The sequence below is a fragment of the Triturus cristatus genome, chromosome 3_2 (assembly GCF_964204655.1).
Source record: "Triturus cristatus chromosome 3_2, aTriCri1.1, whole genome shotgun sequence".
In the NCBI taxonomy this organism is placed as follows: Eukaryota; Metazoa; Chordata; class Amphibia; order Caudata; family Salamandridae; genus Triturus; species Triturus cristatus.
The window spans coordinates 529,281,843-529,296,342 of NC_140584.1; positions in this window are offsets into that span (position 1 = coordinate 529,281,843).

Sequence of the window (14,500 nt, forward strand, 5' to 3'; positions counted from 1 at the left end):
TGGCTAGAATGTATAGTAATCTTTCAAGTAAGGTTAGATTCGGAACAAATGGTGAATGCACCCCCCTTTTTAAAATTGGTAGAGGGATCCGACAAGGGTGCGTGCTTGCTCCCCTTTTATTCTCCCTTTTTATAAATCAGGTTGATCAATGTTTACAAGAATTTTATGCTGATGCTCCCATCATCAATGGAAAGCAAATACCCGTCCTATTATATGCGGACGACGCGGTCCTGATTTCCAGGACCGCGAATGGGTTGCAAAAGTTAATTGAGAAGTTTCATATTTTTATTCAGGGCAGAAAGCTTAAAATTAACAAGGGTAAGACTATGACTATGACTTGTGGTAAGAAAATAAAGAAAACCAAGTCATTCTTTTTAGATGGGGATAAACTTGAGGCTGTCCAACATTTCTGCTACCTAGGTATCACCTTTTCAAGTGATGGGAGATGGGTAAATGAGCAATCCTGTGTTGGTCTGAAGATGACCAGAAATACAAATTGCATCTTCAGATTCGCCTCCAAATTGGGGGGTCGTAGAATCCGAGAGATGATTTCCATCTATAATTCAAGGTGCATGTCCTCTGCCCTGTATGGAGCAGGGATATGGGGATATAATCGTCATCCAGCAAGAGGAAAATAAGTACCTGAAACGACTATTATGCCTCCCCGCTTCTGCCTCAAACGAGATTACCCACAGAGAGCTAGGCATAAATTATGTCACAGACTTGATTGCATTGCGTCCCTTGTCCCTATGGCGGTCCATATGGGCCAAAGAAGAAACCAGGTTTACCCAGGAAGTAATTTTGGACTGTATCAAACTTGATCGGCATTCGAAAATCCCCTGGCTAAAACACATTCACTCCTGGTATAAGATTCTCTTTGGTCAGGATATTTTTAAAGATATTTTATCAACATCAGTTTTAACAAAGCGTAACCTCAAAACCACCTACTTGGACCATGCAAAAGGGACCAGAATGAAGGAGTATGCAATGCAAAGTACGTTCAAATTATATTTGGAGTACAACCTTAGCACAAGACTCCCATCCTATCTTACATTTGTTAGCATTAATTCTCATCGCTTCGTTCTAGCACGCCTGAGGCTGGGAATAGCCCACCATTTGGTGGCTTTCCCAACCGTAAAAAAACCCGGGTTATGTCTGTGCCCATGCGATGGGAAATCTAAACAGAGCATCTGCCACTTTTTACTCTTTTGTAATTTTTATACTGGTTTTAGAAAGTTTTATTTGAAGCAACTATTTTTAGAATATAAGACATACAATACAAGAGCCGCAATACAATTGTTGTTTGATTTGGCTTCCCCGAATGTGTGCTATCGTGTGGCCACCTACATTTTAAAATGTATCTGGCACAGGAAATCAATTATTATATGATTCCCTCCTTTCGTTATCCCCGTTCTCCCGTTGGCTGTTACATTTTATGACTATTGGTGATTTACTGTCGAGTTACATTGTTTGTTGTGTATTTATTTTTGCACTGGCATTTGTACAAACCCTTATTATAAACAAACTGCTGCTAAAATGTCAAAACTGAATTAACTCCCCCCTTAACAACTACTGCTAAAATGTATTTAATGATCAAATTTAACTCTGTACACAAAGTGATATACTTTATTGATTTAACAATATTGGCATGGATAGTGATGTAATTTTAAATGTTTCATTATTTAACTTTCATAAATTTGAATCTTAACTGTCTTGATGTATGTTGCTATATGGTTGTACTTGTACAAACCGAATAAAGCATTTCTGACTGACTGACAATTCTATTAAGTGTATGGTTCTGATTCTTTTTGTGACATTCATCTCAGGGTCAAGTATATGCCATTGGGTGTTCTATATATCAAGTATCAAACACATAGTCCACAGGAACCGCTGTCCCCTGTTATATGATAGATACCCTGGTTCCTTGTGAGAAGGGTAACCCTTGTTTCAGATGCATATGGCCCTACATACAAGGCATGGCTTCAGGATGTCACATACTACCAGAAACAATTAACCAACTACTGGGAGCTAATGCCCATACCCTCTCGCCCCAAAGACATCTGGGAGCCGTTACTCTCCTTCCTTTGTCAACAAGACTCCCTTGTACCATTAAGTAGTGAATTGAGACAGAGCCCTCTAATACACTGGTGGTCAGCGACAGGCCACACAACTTTGCTCCCCAGGAGTAGAGGTATGGTTATATACACCCTGCCATTCTGCTTAAGTGTCAGCATGTAGATGTTTATTTCAATTTGCTTATATTATCCTTTTATTGGAAATGTGTATATTTATATGCATATGTGGACCCTGTGAATCATGTCTCTACTTTTCTAATATTTGTGTTATGTGCACTAGGCATATTGGAACTATGTCTACCACCTGCTAGTTGAACAACTGTAGCTGTGCTCCTTTGTTGTTGAATGTTCTATCTATTTTTGAAAAATGGCAATAAATTTGAAAAAAAAGATAAATCCATACTAGCACAAACGAAGTTGCACAGAGAGGTTTATAAAATTAGTCTTTTGCAAGAAATGTTGGTACAATGTAGAAAGTCTGTTTCCAGAATGAGATGCAGGGCGTCGATCACCAAGGTGTACAAGGAGATATGGTTGGTGCTCAGGGAAGAAATCGAGGAGTTACATTGGATCAAGGTACAGGTGTAGATATTGCAACTTTGAAGATAAAACTGCATTTACTGTTCAATCAAATGCATGGAGGAAATCAGGTCCAAATGCAAAACACTCCTATCCAGCAAATGAAAGTGCCCATGCAGACACAGATTTCAAGGATGCCAGTCTCACAACCCCCTATGGCTCAACAGAAAATGGGCAATACGAAAATGAATATTAATTAAATGCCCAGAGTAAACAGAAATACATTTCAGACTCAAAACGAGAATGCATATCTGCAATTCCCTGTGATTGAGAATGAGGATTTCAAGTCAAATTTGGCACTGAGGGGGGCCTGAGGGGGGAGGCAGATTGCATGTTTGGTGCAGTCTTAGATGTAGACCAGAGTGGACCACTTGTAGAAGGCTATATAAATGGCCACCAGGTGTTGTTTCTCATTGGCCCTGGTGCTACCCATTCCACTGTTGGAAATCCCAGACCTACCCCTCTCAGGAAAGAAATCCAAGTTGTAGGAGTCACAAACATCCAGGTTACAAACCCTATTTTAAGTGAAGTGCTTTTAAAAATAGGTTAATTTCAAGAATGTCAATTATTTTTGTGTGGGATTCGAGTCCTGTTAACCTATTGGGACGTGGCTTATTGTCTTAGTTAAATTGCACAATTCACAGTACCGCTAGAGGAGTTCAGTTCTAGATGCCAGATAAAGACATTGGGCATGATTCACAAAAGTAATCTGAGACAAAATCCTAACTTTATGACTTTCGGTATTCACAGAAGGCATTTAGGAGTACTAAAGTTAGGATTTTGTCTCAGTTAATCTTAAGTTTTGGTCTTAAGTTAAACTTAAGACAAACTTAAGTTTAACTGAGACAAAATCCTAACTTTGTGACTAGGATTTTGTCTCAGTTAAACTTAAGTTTGTCTTAAGTTTAACTTAAGACCAAAACTTAAGTTTAACTGAGACAAAATCCTAACTTTAGTTCTCCTAAATTCCCTCTGTGAATACCGAAAGTCGTAAAGTTAGAATTTTGTCTCAGATTACTTTTGTGAATCTGGCCCTTAGAGTTTAAACTGATGCAACAAAATGCTGTACAGGTTTACACAGGAGTGAAATGGATTCCCAACTTTCCTATAGAACAAGTGGATCAGTATTAAGGATCTGACCTGACCCAAGGGGATGAAGGAACATGAGCTGGTGGACGTCAGAGTACCACTTCTAGGCTTCTATGATGTCTTCACCTCCTTATGTCTATAAAACAATAAGAATGTTTTATTACTAAATTACTACCATATCACACTGAATACATTTTAGAAGTAACCTGATCTCATTACCAAAAAGTCCCTTCCTCCCTTCTATCTGCTTCACCTATGTTTCCATGTACATCTGGGGTGCATTACACATGCAGCGCACTTTCGTTCATTGCCCTGGACGCCCCTCCCTAAAGATGCGCACGGCGCAATGAAGGAAAAGGCACTGCAGTAACAGACATACGGTGCCCTGGGGTAGCCGTAAACTCATCTGCCCTGGTGGCAGCGCATTCACATGAAATATGGCAGGGCTGATTTAAAGCCACTCCGTGTTTCACTGTGCAGGCAGCAACAAGCCTGCACTTTTAAATGGGAATAGAGACCCTTTTGCAAGCGGGTGCGGTCAGTGACTGCGCCCGCCTGCAATGAGCTGTCTGGGGGGTCCGCAGGGCCCCCTTTACCCTATGCAGAGGGCTGCTCTCAGGATGCGCACTCACAGTGCGCCACCTGAGGGCTTCTTTGTCTCTGCGCCTGCGTTGGTAATATGGTGCAGAGGCAAAGGGATTCCCTCACTTGCATGGGGCACGCCACCATATTGGTATTATAGACGGGGCCGCACAAGCATCTGTGGACCCTTCTGTAATACCAAGGTGCCCCAGGGGTGCGCAAAGCTGGCGCCAACGCCCGCCGGACCCCTGGGGCACTTTATGTAATACGACTCCTGGTCTGCATCTGTAATCAAGACACCACAATGTAAAATCTAGTTTAAATAGTATTATCTCACATATTTGATCAACTGGGCTTTAATGTCTATCACTTGTACCCATATTTTATTTACTCTCCATTAACTTCTTATATTAACCGTTTTTTCCAAGATGCTCACTTTTGAAAAATGTCAGGAACCTTAGAAAATGATTATTATATATAATATAGGCATTTAGGCAGAAATTCAATCGAAAATTCTAATTGTTTTTTACATAGTCCTCTTATGCCAAATACATTAAATCAATCATAGACTCATGTCAACCAAAACAACTATGTAATAACACCTCACACATGCATGATGATAATAACAAACTGGAATGTTCAAAATCTGTGCATATTTAAATTGCAATATTCATAGTACTAATGATTGCTTTGTATTCTTTTAGACATTTACACTACAAGCACTGTCAACAAGTGTTCAGATATGTATAGAAGATTTTATATTTTCAGGTGCTGCAGCATGTTACCCAGTTGAAGAGATTGCCTCATTTAATTCTCTTTCTTTTCTGTATTTCAGGTGCAGCATTAGCAGGGAAATTTCAGGAAGAATCCACAGGAACGCGACGTGAGAGGACGGGCTCGATGCTCCAACACCAACAAGCCGAGATGCGGCATAGCTGAAGAACAGGAAGAGGAGAGTGGATGCAGGAGACGCAGAAGACATCGTGAACACAGCAGCAGGTAAGCCAGTCAGGAAATAGAAAGACGAGCAGTCATTCACGGTGCAGCATGCAGTCTTAAAGGCTGCGCGGTCCACCCAATGAAGGGGCTGCTCGCTGAGAGGTTTGGACCAGAATGCACCCAACAGGGTGATATCTTAAGGGTAAAGACAGCGGACTAATTACGGTGTAGCACTAGCCTGAATCACAGTCAAACCCAATGTAAACACATGACGCCAGAGACAGTAGCAGGAATAACATCATTGATTAATTACATGTTGCAGAAAGGGTTTTGAGAGAAATAATTGGGAGTCCATTACACTCACCAATTATGGAATTACAGAAACTCTATGGAAAATTCAGAATAGTGCAGGAATTGAGAAAAATGTATAACATTGTAATCCCATGTTGCCCTGTGTTATCAAATCCAGCCACCATATTATACCAGATTCCGTGCACAACAGTTGTGGACCTTTGTCCAGATTTCTTCTCAATTCCCTTACATGAAGACAGCCAGTCTCTGTTCTTACTCACGTTTTGAGAGGTAGTTTTGGCATGATGCCAGGTCACACAAGGGTACACTGAGATACTGAAGAAGACTTTGGAGACATTACAAATGCTGTGTGCTTCGGTTCTTGTTCAGTACATTGACGACCTTCTTGTGATGTAAAAACGCCTGTAAATAAGATGTTGTTGGACTTTTAATATCATCTTGCAAAAAATGGCCATAAATTGTCCCCGAGTAAATTACAATACTGTCAAACAGAAGTCCAATATCTGGGACATATCCTTAAAAACAGAAGGAGAAAAGTTTCACAAGAGAGGGTGGAGGCAATTTTAAAAATGGCCCCTCTGAATACGTAGAAAGATGGCAGAATGTTTTGGGGAATGGTTGGTTACTGTGGACAGTAGATACCAAACTTTTCCCTGGTGGCAAAGCCTTTTCTAAGGCTGACACACAGAGCTGGGCCTGATCCGCTTCCATGGGACAACAAATGCATGAAAATGTCCCTAGAGCTGAGAAAAAGTCTCTGTCATGCCCCAGCACTTGGAACACCAGATTATACAAAAAAGATTTACATTGTTTTGCAGTGAGAGGGAGGGCTGTAATCTCTCAGTGCTTACCCAAATGCATGATGAAGCAAGAAGGTCTGTGGCCTATTTTTCCATTACCCTTAACCTCTTAGCTACAGGGCTGCCTGTTTGTCTGAAATCGGTTGCTGCTGTTAGCCTAAGCTTTGAAAGGTGTGAATACATAGTGATGGTGCATCCATACATTTTTATGGTTCCCCTATCAGTGTGACTAAAACTCAATACAATACCAATTCAAGGTTAACCACAAATGAACAACAAATTCTGGGTTCCGAAAATGTACAATGAAAAATGTGTTGGATTTTGAAATCCCAGTACTTTGATGCCCCTTCCTAAAAACACTGGTGAATTTGAATATGACTGTCTTGATGCACCAAGCCAAGACCCGACATAAAGGATGAGTCTTTAATAAGGCAGATTATGTACTGTTTGTGGATGGCTCATGTTTAAAAAATATATATGCTTTCCTGAGAGCAGCATATGCTCTCTGTACAATCAAAGAAATTGTTGAAGCTTCTTGGCTTCAAACAAAAACCTCAGAACAACTTTCTGAATTGATTGCCCTTACCAGAGCATGCCATTTATCAGCAAAAAATGTGAGTGATTATATTTACAGATAGTCAGTATGGCTTTGGTGTTGTCCATGATTTCAGGCAGTTGTGGCCACAAAGAGGATTCATGTCATCATCTTGCTCACGAATACAAAATGGGGACCATGTGAAAATGTTGCAGGATGCATATCAACTCTCCATCAAAATTGCTGTAGTTAAGTGTGCAGTTCACCAAAGTGACAATGGCTATGTAACAGTTGCCAATAGATACGGTGATGAAGTAGCATGTTATTGTGCTGTAGTGACCTGCACATTTGACTGAACATTCACAGGTGAATCCCATGAGGACTCTGTCTTTCTATGTTGATGTCTATAGCAGCCACATGGGTAGAACTTAAGAGTATGCAGGAAAATGTCACTGAGGCAGAAAAGCAGGGTTGGAGCAAAGCAGGATATGGAAAAAATGCAAATGACATTTGGATTTCGGCAGATGGAAGATAGGTGCTACCAGATAGTTTGTTCCCACACGTGACACAACACTTCCATGGTCCCACTCATTGAGGGAGGGATGCTATGGTCAGGTCATTTAGGCAGAATTGGTTTAACCCCAGATTCAGGATGCTTGCTGAGGATCTATGTTACAATTGTGTAACATGCCAACAGATTAATGTAGGAAAATAAACACAAGTTACACTGAGTCACATAAGGAGATGGGACAGTCCTTTCAACAGGATTCATATAGATTTTATTGAGATGTCTGTTTATAATGGGCTAAAATATATCCTAGTTATAGTGTGCATTTTCTGCCTAAAGATAAATCCTACCCAACACGGAGAAATGACAGTCTCACTGTGGCAAAATTATTGTTGAAAAAACTAGTTCCCTGGTACAGAATACCAGTTTCTCTAGAGTCATATTGAGGACCTCATTTTAATAATGAGATTATCAAGATGTTGTGTGTAGCACTGCAAGTGTAACAGAAGTTGCATTGTGGCTATCAACCACAAACTTCTGGGATGGTAGAGCAGTTGAATGGGACCATAAAGTCTAAGGGGCAGATTTACAAGCCCCTTGCGCCTCATTTATGCCGCCTTTGCGTCACTTTTGTGACACAGCGGCGGCGCAAAGCCAGCGCCATGGTGAGGGGTACTTACAATGTGACACATCTGGGAGATGTGTCACGTTGTAAAGCCCTGCGCCACATGTAGGCGTTCTGGTGCAGAGGGGGGTTCAGGCGCAGAAACGTTTCCTAAAAGTGGCTGAGTGAAATCTACAAGATTTTACTCAGCCACTTTTAAGGCCATGCTGCGTCAAAACCCTGCGCCTGCTTGAAGCAGGCGTAAGGATTGACGCAGCATTTTAAAGATAAGGCACCCCCGAGCCTTGCTGGAGCTGCGTCGCGCTTGCAACACAACTCCAGCAATGCGCCGCCTTTACGGCAGCAGATGCGTCACGCATCTGTCCATTTTTGACCCGGAGCCGTGATGCACAATAACTGGCGCATCCCTGCCGATATGCAGGGTTGCGCCAGTTATTGTAAATCTACCCCTAAATTGGCAAAAGTCTGTTAATCTGCTTCACTGAAATGTCCTGCTGCTTTGCCTTTTGTGTTGATGAGTCTTCAAAGCACATCTGACAGGAAGACAGGTCTATCTCTACATGAAATTTTGATAGGAAGAGCACTGAAACTACCTGCGGTACTCGCAAATGCACTTGTGAACATAACAGATGACATGCTACTTGACTACTGCAAAGGATGTGTGCATTCTGTTTCTAGACAGGTTGAAGCTGTCACTACAAATCTGCATCAAGAACAGTGCCACTTTTTGAACCCAGGAGACTGGTTACTCATAAAAAGCATCTGAGAATGTTCTAACTGGAGCCAAAGTAGTAAGGAGCCTACAAGGTGATTTTATTCACAAATACTGCTGTTAAGTGCACCGGAGTGCTAAATTGGGTACACTCCTCGAATACCCAGGGAATACAAGATCAGTACAAAGAAATGGTGTTCTAGGCCCAGAACCGAGAACACTTGTGATTATATGAACACATTTGGGACAGCAGCAAAGAAGAAGGGGTGAAGAACAGCAGACGGGTGAAGAAAATCAGTTTCCTAATATCTCACAGAATGGCATTGGGGCTCATGTGGGAGGAGAATGAGTAAAGAATGCAGCAACAGTTGAGTTGAGACACTCCAAGTGCAACAGGAAGACCCAGGTGAAGGCTCCAGCACACTATTGAGACAGAGAGAACTCTCAATGCTGAATGGCCAACAGTCTATGAGTAAAAGAAGCTGAGATCAAGTGTATCAATTAGATCAGTGGTACTCACAATCACTGAAGAAACAGAGTCAAGTGGTATAAGTGATACCGAAAGTGATCGAGTACAAAGGAATTCCATAAGAACAAGAGTACCTAGTTGAAGGTATTCTGTACCTGAATTGACTTATTACGTGAGCCAAGTGCTAAATATTCCAATTTCAGATTTACATGACTGGAGCAGAGAATTGCCTGAACCCTCGTGAACTAGATTGACTTTAAAGACTTTGAAAAGAAAAACCCAGGTGTTGACAAACTTATTGAATGAACTGTCCAAATAGACCAAAAGTAAATCTGAGAAAGTTGCTAAGAAGAAAATATTACTTAGACGCAAAGCTGCAGTAGAAGAATAGGAATAACATTTCTTGAAAAAAACAGAGCAGAGTTAAGGAATACTATACAAAGACAGTTGTAAATAAAATTGCAAGAAACTAACTGAATTGCAAGGCAAACAAAGAAGAAGAAGAACTTTTTTGCCAAATAAAAACAAAGAAACTGAATTGCTGCTAGACTTATTATTAAAGAGATGTGGCTTTGGATCAACATGTGTATTCTAACCAGAGCTAGGAGCAAGATTATAGTTGGAATTACATTTCTAGCAATGGTATTAGTAGCAATAGATGTATTATTGGTCATATATTTTACACAGAGTCAAGTGGTTGAAGTGACACTGAAAGTGATCAAGTGCCAAGAAAATCCATAGGAACAAGAGTACCTAGTTGAAGGTATTCTGCACCTGAATGAACGTTTTACATGATCCAAGTGCTAAATATTCCAATTTCAGATTTACTTCAGTGAGCAGAGAATTGCCTGAACCCTCTTGAACTGGTTTGACTTTAAAGACTTTAAAAAGAAAAACCCAGTTGTGGACAAAAATATTGAATGAACTGTGCAAATAGACCAAAAGTAAATCTGAGAAAGTAGCTACGAAAAAAAGATTATCGAGGCCCAATGCTGCAGTAGAAGAAAAGGAATAACATTTCTAGAAGAAAACAAAGTAGAGTTAAGGAATACTATACAAAGACAGTTGTAAATATAATTTCAAGAAACTAACTGAATTGCAAACAAAAGAAGAATAAGTAGAAGAAAGTTTTGCCAAATAAAACAAAGAATCTAAATTGCTGCTACACTTATTATTAAAGAGATCTGGCTTTGGATAAACGTGTGCATTCTAATCAGAGTTAGGTGCAAGATTATTGTAGGAATTACATTTCTAGCAATGGTATTAGTGGCATTAGCTTTATTATTGATCATATATTTTACACCTGACAAAGAGAAATATGTAATGACATCCACTAACATGACACTTTCACATTATGTAGATGAGGATGAGTTTGTAGAAGAAGAATATTCAACTAACATTTATTCTGGATTAGTGCAGTAATATACACATGAGATGAATGCTAAAGATTGCTATGTGTGTGCACATTTGCCTTCCTCTGTGGAGGAAGAGGTGACATACCAAAACATTCCTTTGCCTTAAGCAATTTCATGCAGCATATTATTTAGCGTAGTTTCTAGAGAGCAACATTTTGAATACTATTATTCAAATTGTGACATGTTTCTTTCGAAAGTACCTTAACAAAAAAGCATGAATTTACACTTACAAGCGAAAGAAATGTGCATTGCTTGGAATTATTTTAGGCCTTACCTTCCTATTAACTCTATTGAGGCATACAAAAACCATTTAAACTGTTTGATGAGATGATCAGAGAAAACATTTATCATGATGTTAGAAGAAAGTCGATTATACATTGCACGTAGTAAAAATCCAAGTGAAGATGTTTTAAAGGATGCATGGGAAAAGGAAGAAGATGATTTTGGAAGGACAATGATATACCAAAAATTAAGGCTAAACAAGGGACAAAAATGGAAAGTATTTTCAAAAGAACATTTCCGAACATAAAGAGACATATAAGGAAAAGTAATTGTGAACATACATTTGAATTATCAGAAGGAACATGGCAAATTTCACAAGGTGATGAACCAGCATTACCAGGAGTTTATTTTATCTGTGGACAAGACACATATTTTAAATTACCAGCTGACTAGGAGGGTATTTGCCATTAACGCTTATTGTTTCCTAAAATGTATCATGTAAATAGCTTTAGGGCTTTAACAGTGCCACCTGCACACAGATCTACTAGAAGTATAAATGACGGAACACAATTAGTGGGAGTCATATTTGGAGCTATTATCCCAGCTGTCGGAGTGATATTGAACGATGAGAGAATTAGAAACTTTCAACAGTAGGGGACAGGATTGCAACCAGTACATCTGCAGCTTTATTAGTCACAAACACTGAAATAGTGGCTGTTAGATCTATAGTTTTGCAGACTAGATATGCTTTAGACCAGTGATACTCAAAGTACGGCCCAGGGGCCACATGCAGACCTCCTGATGCTAATGTTAAATATACAGCAAGCACTTATTTAAGGTTAATTGCAGTCGAACAAAAGGAAGTAACTAGGCCCTTAATTTTAGGAAAACCAGCAAACATGTAAACATGTAAAAATACGATAGCCTTTTCAAAAATCAAAAAGTGTATTTCATTGACCTGTAGAACCATTTCACTTTAGTAAATCAAATTATAGCAGTGTATTCAGAAGTATTTATTTTAAGTGATGGTTTTCAAACATGAATTTAGAAACATTCATGCTCCCAAACCCTGACAACAATTCCCTTAGTGATTACAACTAAGCACAGGAGATGGTTTTGTACAGCACACATCCCGAAGTCCTCTTACATGTAATAATGAAGAAAAAGGAGGGAAATTGAAATAAAACAATTGCCCAGGGTCACACAATTTGGTCAAGTGGAGAAGCCGGTATTCATTCCAAGTTTGTAGTTTCACATTGCGCATTTAAGTTCAGCCAGTAGATATACATGCTCTGCTTCCCCTACTCCAACTTTACACCCTGCCCCCTGCTGGCATCAGTGTGGCCCTCGGTCACACCAAAGATCAAAATTTGCAGCCCCCGAGAAAATGTTTGTGAGTGCCCATGCTTTAGACATTGTGCTAGCAGAAAGAGGTGAAGTCTGTAAGATTTTGAAATCAGACCATTATTGTGACTATATACCTGACGAGAGGGGGAAATCAAAGATTATGCTTAAAAAGGTTCAGACAAGAAACTTGAACTGAAACCCTTAGAAACCACTAGCATAGATGAAAGCTGCACACAGGGAGTTTTTGCAATAGACAATTGGATTGCAACAGCAGCAGAAGGAATTCTCTAAGCCAGATTAGTATGTGTAGTAATCATAGTTGTTTGTTTCTTGACTTCACTAGGATTATTCAAAGCTATTGAAACTTTGGTACAAAAAAGAAGAAACAGAAAAAGAAAATGGCAAATAAAAAATGATTTAGAACTAAGGGCCTGATTATGATGTCAGTGAGTCTGACACCGACGGCTCGTCGGTGCAGGACCCACTGACATCAGCCCCTGTGGTCTTCCTGCTGTATTACGATGCGGAGGCATCAGGTGGAGTGACCATCCACCGCGCTTCAGATGGGATCGGAGAGTCAGTAATCCCTACTATGAGAGTGGTGCCTGCTCAGGCACCACCGTAGGGATTACAATGTCCCTTTCTGCCTGCCCTTTCATGGCAGTTACCCAGTAATAAAAAGGCAGGTGGAAAGTGACTTAGGGGGTGTCTAGCAAGGCCCCCTTGCCCCCGCTATGGTGCCCCCCTCAACATCCCTGCACCCTGTGGCAGGCTACGCATCGTGCCTGCCACATAATGCAGGAATGTTTTTAATGTGTTTATTTTTTATTGGGGCTTGTGCTGCAGCCCGCAGCACACGCCGCCTTAGAAAATATATGCATAGGGACTGCCGTGAAGGCGGTTGCATCTTAATCTGGGCAGCGGGACCACCGACTTCTAGTCGTGCGTACGTGCTTTTGCCATGGTGCCAGTTGGACGAGAGTCTGACCGGCATCATAATCAGTGACCAAATTAACAAAGAATATATCAAACTGAAGGAGAGGGAAAACTTGAAATTAAAAAGGCACCATCAATGGGGGAAAGTTGATAGACCATTTGTTATAAACACAAATTAATGCAATTAACGTGTAAAAATAACGTGTAGGCTTAAAACGAGAAGCCACCTTTGTAAAATGATAATAGGAGCACTAGGCTTCCATATCTGTCCATGTTAAGCTAGAAATACTCATGAACGCCGTTTTTCTGTTTTCATTTACACTGACCTTAGGTCAGAATTCTTAGTAACGTGAAGATGTGAAGAGTTTCATGATTAAATCTGCTGAACCAATATGATTTAATAGAAAAATATCGTTTTTGACCTTCCCATATTCATATTTTTCATAGAATACAATTGGGTATTAAATAAATTAGTTAAATGTTAATTAAATGTCTCTACATGAATAAAATGTGTAAGTTAGAATATGTGAGAAGGAGATTGTTTCATTTGTGGAATGACAGACCAGCGGTCCGACCACCCCTATATGAGTTGGGCGGTTGTGCTGCCCTGGGACCATCAACGCCGCTAGGGAACCAACACTCCCTGGAGGTTGAACAGTGGTCAGAGGCCACAAAATGCTTGGCAGGACCATGGTGGTCCTGCCAAGCATATTATGAGTTCCCTCTCCGCCGGAGGTGCCAAGGACGCTTTTACTCCATGTGAACCCTGGTACAGAGGAACCAAAGGGGGCCTTACAAAGCCTCCTGTGCCTCCTCTGCTTGTGCATGTATACAGGAGGGCATAACATGTGCCCCCTAGTGTGCATGCAGAAGAGTTCCTGCATGGCATGGACTTTTTAGTCCATGGCGTGCAGGAACATTGTGAGTCATTCCCATTGCTGTGCCTTTTTCAAAGACACAGCAGCCTTTGAAAGAGGCACCACCCTTGGAACCCCAAGCTGCCTCCTGCCAGACTACAAATAACGTGTAATCTGGCAGTGGTGAGTCTCGGTGGTGTGGGGGTGCAGCGGTGGAAAAACAATTGCCCCCGCACCGCCGAAACTCATAATCGGGCCCTATGTGTCAATCTAACTATAACTCCCTTTGGTTTCCACCAAATGTCAAACATTACAGATCTGCTAGGAGATGGGGTGGACTTGCCGACATTAGCACCAAATTGTCTGATTGCATAAGGTTTGCCTTCATATGAGTACCACTACCCGCTCTGTCGCTCAGACTTGTCTCCCTGTCCTACTGCAGGCAATGTCTGTGTAGGGTCACAACTTGAATCTTTCTTGGCTGAATTGATGGAGCGG